This window comes from Leptodactylus fuscus, chromosome 1 (assembly GCF_031893055.1).
Source record: "Leptodactylus fuscus isolate aLepFus1 chromosome 1, aLepFus1.hap2, whole genome shotgun sequence".
Taxonomy (NCBI): Eukaryota; Metazoa; Chordata; class Amphibia; order Anura; family Leptodactylidae; genus Leptodactylus; species Leptodactylus fuscus.
In genome coordinates this window covers 73182721-73188959 of record NC_134265.1, presented here as the reverse complement: position 1 = coordinate 73188959, position 6239 = coordinate 73182721, and positions in this window count along the sequence as shown.

Genomic DNA, 6239 nt, shown 5'->3' with positions numbered 1-6239 from the left:
AATAGCCAATTAACATACATTTTAGGGCAAGGATATGCTGAGTTTTTTTTTTCTAAAATGTGTCATTTTCTTAATAGAGTAATTCCAAACTTTAAGGGTTAGCCAATATCATAACAATATTTGCTATATTCTGAACAGATCTAGTGTGTGCACAGAAGAGGAGAGCGAGCCAAGAGGGGCTGAGAAAGTGGACATCTGAACACTGCTGCAGCTTCGAGCAGGTGATTGGTGGGGTCTTTGTTGCCAGCCCCCCACCTGATCAGCCTAGACAATTCACAGTTGATACAGTACGTGCACAGACTTTATTGAAGATAAATATGGTTCACGCATCACCATAAAATGTGGCATTTTTTTGGACTTTTTATAAAGTGAAGTGTACCAATCCATAGGATTACATATCCTTAGAGAGCAGAGACTTCAAGGGAGAGACTGGAAACTGCATCCAAAATGCAACATTTCTGAGGACCCTACCTCCTTTCTTAATCAAGAGGATACTTTTAAATAAAGCTCTACTCGCCTACTTCATGATTTTTTTTCAAGCTACTCAATACATTCATATGGACAGGAATATCACTGACATTTTTTGTAGGTACAAATAGAGTGCAGCTCTATTTCATAAGAAAAGATCTATACTGCCACCTGCTGCATAAAAATTACACTTCAATTATAGATATAACTTCAATGGATCATACAGTGTCATTCTCTTGGGCGCACTTAGAGACAATGTATAGCCTCTGCTATAAACTAGTAAAATAACACAACTCTAAAAATGTCATGGAAATAAAAACATGAAACATATTTATGCCACTTGTATTATTACAGATGACTGTAGTTGGGTATATTTAACAACCTGTGAAAACAGGAGAGGAGATGGAGAAACTCAGGGGGACAGGAACAGGTTCTGATCACATGACCCAGGGTCCAAATCAGCCCACAACTTCCCAATCCAGCTTGAACAAATGCCCAATAGAATTAAGTAAACTTAACCCTTACAAACCCTTTTAATCCATACATTAGGAATGATGCGGATACCGCTGGTCTATGGACAATACACAAGGCAGCTCCACAGACCTTTTGGGTTTTTCCATATTTGCTCTAAGGTTCTATAACCATTCAGGTAATGTTGGTCATAAGTAGGGCAATTGGCATGAGCCTCATGGGGTTTTTTGCCATCCCCTGGATCAACACTGCAGGGATTGTAGGGTTATAGGTTGGACTTGATGGATTAATGTCTTTATTCAACCTCATCAACTATGTAACTATGTATTAGAGGAAAATCCAATTACAGTTTAAACCACAATTAGATAAAGTGAAAATATGCCATGGGATAAAAGGTATCCTACTAATATTATAAATGGGAAAGTTTGTGCATTTTGATGTTTGTGTGTTTGTTCCTCAATCACGCAAAAATGGCTGAACAGATATGGATAAAATTCGCCACATAGATTGTAACCTCGATTAACATATAGGCTACTTTTTATCCCGGTAAATTACATGGCTTCACGACTTATGAATTTATGGTTACATACTATATTACACTGCTCTTATCTATGCCAGGGCTGTTATTACTCTGCGTAAACACACGCTAACTCTCAGTGTACACACATTTGCACATTATCTGATCTGCTCCAGGCACTGCTGAAAAATGGGCAAACACCTTTAATGCAAATTGGCAGTTTACCAATTTTCAACATGCCTGGAAAAAGAAAATGTAATTTGTCGCAAATAACAAGAGCTATGAAGGAGCCAAAAGTCACAGAGGTCTCCTCAATCGGAACTGACAGGGATCATCAGCACCAACAACACGCTCATTATATGGTGTCCCAGCGAGTTGCTGCGGTACTGGAACAATCACGGGCACAGCTCGAGGAATGAGTTCAGTGGCAGGCCAGCTTGACAGCTGGCGAAATGCCGGAGCAGGCGGATCATCAGTGCCAACAACACACTCATTATATGACGTTCCCGCGAGCTGCTGAGATGCCAGGACATTCACAGGCACTGTGCAAGAAACAAGTTCAGCGGCAAGCCAGCTTGAGAGCTGCCAAAACACCGGAGCAGGCGGATAATCAACGCCAAAAACACGCTCATTATATGGTGTCCCAGCGAGCTGCTGAGATACTGCAACAATCACAGGAACAGCGTGAGGAACGAGTTCAGTAGCAGGACAGCTTCACAGCTGTTGAAACGCCGAAGCAGGTGGATCATCAACACCAACAGCACGGTCATTATGTGGCGTCCCAGCGAGCTGCTGAGATGCCGGAACAATCACAGGAATGGTGTGAGGAACAAGGTCAGTAACAGGGCAGCTTGAGAGCTGCCGAAACGCCAGAGCAGGCAAACTATCAATGGCAGCAACTTGCTGAATATAGGCGAATCATCAATGCCAACAACCCATAGACGAAGTCACAGGCAGAGGCTAGTCTTTCATATTTTTTAATTCTATATGGATGTGACCTAAGAAGCAATGCCTGTTTTTTTTCCCTGTTTTATCGTATTATATATTTCTGGATTGGGTTATTTAATAAATAACAAATTGTTAGACATGGATTTAAAAAAAAAAAAAAAATGAAGTACATTGATATACAGAGATCACATTCAAGTCTCCTTGGTAGGCCATAGGACAGGTGGCTGCTCTGCTCCGTAGAAGATCAGAATATGGATAAATAAGATCTTGTTATGGTTGTACAGGAGCTTCAGTATTATCTTAGTAATATTTTCACCATTAACTCACGTTAGCATAACCTAGAAACCATTAAAGCAAGAAGCAATGCTGGCTGGTCTATAAGGACATCATAACCCATACGACGTGCGACCTTGTTCCAAGAATAAGTGCGGCTCCCATCCCTGAAACTGTCACAGCTTGAAAGCGATATGATTTGCCAGATAGTCTTCTGAGAATTGCCAACAAGCCAGTTTTACCTCAGATTGAACCCAAAATGATTCTTCCCACACACCAGATGTCTCTTCTCTTGACAGAGGAAACAGGTCATCAATGATTCCTTCAGGTCAGGCAAAGCAAGATTATTCAATGGTTTATAAGATGTTGTATTTCCAATTAAAAATTTAAGGCCCTAGTTCAACAATAAAATTGCAGTTATTGTGAGACTCTTGACACGGACATGACCCTCATTTTCCAGGCACAGATCAAGGTAACGCCATAGACAAATATTTCCAATGTTTAGTATTAGAGTTGCGCCACTTGGATATATGTCAAACTCAGAAAATCACTTTGGATAACACCATTGATAGTTCTGAGCTCATAGAGGAGCGTCATGACTTAGGTTAAAAAACAGGTGCACACTTAGGCCTCATGCACATAACAGAGTGTGCAGGACAAGTGAGGCTCTAATGCTCTATTCCAAACCGAAAATTATAGTGCAGATCCTATCCTGTTTCATGATATCGGATCGGAATGGGACGGAATCCCCCATAGAAATGAATGTATCAGAGATGACAGCTTGGATGTCATCTACGTGTGGTGATCCGAGCGCCTTCTACTAAAAATAAATAAATAAAAAATAAAATCAGTATCCACTCGGCCTGTACACTTAGTCATGTGCATGAAGCCTAACTGTACTGGCGATGGAAGAAGGGAGGGTGAACAATGGGTTTCTCCTCTCTTGCTGTATTATCTTTCATATCATGTTCTTCTAGCAGTGAAAATCATTTTGCAGTGACTCCATACATTAGCCATGTCCAGGATGAGATTGGATTCTCTCCTGAGAGATTTAGAAAGCCTTCCTTCTTCACACAAAATGCATCACTAACACACATAGCCATTTCACCATGTATTGCTGATACAAAACAACAAATAAGAAACAGAATGCAGCTCTTATAGGAAGAGACTTCATTAGGGGGTTGTTTCATTAGGGAGATTAGTGCTATTCCCATACACATGTGTCTATGGAGTAGGGAATAAGGCCTATTCCCGATCATACACTAGTCACTGCCAACATCATCTATACTTCTGGAACAGAAGAGCTGGTGTCAGGGTGAAAATTCTCTCTTATATTAAAAAAAAATAAAATACATTTATATTATAATATATATATACATACACTGTGTGTGTGTATATATATATATATATATATATATATATATATATATATATATATATATACACACACACATACCGTATTTTTCGGACTATAAGATGCACTTTTTTCCCCCAAATTTGGGGGGAAAAGAAGGGTGCGTCTTATAGTCCGAATGTGGCGCCTGGCATCCGCTGTACTAGAGAGACGGAAGCCAGCAAGGGATAGATGCAGGTGCCGGGGCCTGAGACATCGCTGCGCTCCTTTGCCCTGCATGAAGCCAGCAGCGGCAGCGGCGATGCTATTCCGCTCCTCCGTCCCCCGCCGCTGGCTTCATGCAGGGCAGAGGTGCGCAGCGATGTCTCAGGCCCCGGCACCTGTGCCGGCGTCTATCCCTCGCCGGCATCCGCCTCTCTAGTACAGCGGATGCCGGGTCAGTATCGGTGGCCCCTTCTCCCCACCGGCCTCGTACCTGTGAAGTTGCAGGTCGGCTCCTGCGCGGCGATATCGCAAGAGCCGACCTGTTCGGGTGACAGCCGGGAGCCTAATGAGGCTCCCAGGCCTGTCACTGCTATATATTACAGCTGCTATATAATACAGTTGTATTGCCGTCTATGGGACTTGCAATCAAGTGACCGCAGGTTCAAGCCCCCGGGGGGGAATAAAATAGTAAGAAAAAAAAAAAAAAAAAGCTTTAAAAATATGAAATAAAAGTTCTAAATCACCTCCTGTCCCTAGAATATATATATAAAAGTAGAAAATCATATATCATAAACCACCAGGTTTTTTTTCAATACAAGGTGATCTAAGCAATAGATATTCCCCAAAATGGTATAACTAAAAAGTACATCTGGCCCCGCAAAAAAAAAAAACACTCTATACGTCCCCGTACAGCTGCAGGGTCACCTGTCAATGTGGCCTATATATTGTTCGTGGCTGCTGAAAGTGTCTGCATTTGTAGATTTGTCCTTCTATTGCCAGCCAGACACCGTCACCTTTGTATGAAGATAACTGGACTGCTAAGGACTGGAACCGTATGGTCTTTAGTGATAAATGCAGGTTCTGTTTAGGATCCGATGACAGTCACATTCAAGCATGGAGGCCTTATGGTCAGAACTCCAATCCTGCCTTTTAAGGCCTAGCCTACTGGTGTCATAATCGAGGGAACCACCACATACAACATTCAGTAATGCATTTTTGCATAAAATATCTATATGTTCCTTTCTTTACTGGTTATCTATTTGAATATTTTATATTCTTTGAATTGAAATATAACATGGTCCATAAGTATTCAGACCCTTTGCTGTGTCACTCATATTTAACTCACATGCTGTCTATTTCCTTCTGATCCTCCTTGTGATGGTTCTCCTCCTTCATTGGAGTCCAGCTGTGTTTAAAGTGGTATTCCCACGTCGCATACTAACCAGTCTTCACTGCTGTAAAATCTTCTTTCTTCCTGGTTTCGTGCATCATTTGGTGGTCAGGGTTAAACATGCAACCTGTCGTTTAGCTCCACCCCCAAATAAGCATGTAGCTCCACCCACCCATATTGGACTATGAAGTACAGGCAGCAGCAACTCCATTCTGTGTTACATACAGAGACTGCCTGTCTCTGCCATAATGAACACAATTGAATTAGCTAGCCTGATAACTGGGAGAACAGAAGACAGTTCAGAAATGAAAGCAGCTCCTCTCCCCTATCTGAGTGCAGGACCTAGGTCACGTGGTTTAGACACAGGAATAGCTAGAAACACAGGCTGGCTCCCCTGCATTTAGTCCCTCCTCCCTCCCCCCAGAGTCGCAGGGAACCAGGGAGGCCGGGAGCAAACGGCAGGTAGGGGTCCCCTGGGGGTGAGCGGGGGTAAATGGGGGCAGGGGCGCACACAGTCAACCATAAACAATACCATTTGCCTAACTATACGCAGCTCTACGCCAACACTGACCCAAAAACTTTTTTTTTTATTCTAGCAAATGGCTGCAATGAAACAAAGAGTGAAAAATTTAAAGGGGGTCTGAATACTTTCCTTTCCCACTGTACATGCAGAATCCTGCAGAAGTCTGATCTAGGAGCATTTTTTGTTGTTGTTGATGATCGTAATTATAGTGGTACCAAATCAATCTTAAAAGTAGTACATGGCAGCACTTACTACTTGGGGAATAATTTTGTTACAGATATCTTCCAGATATTAGAAAAATCTGCACATT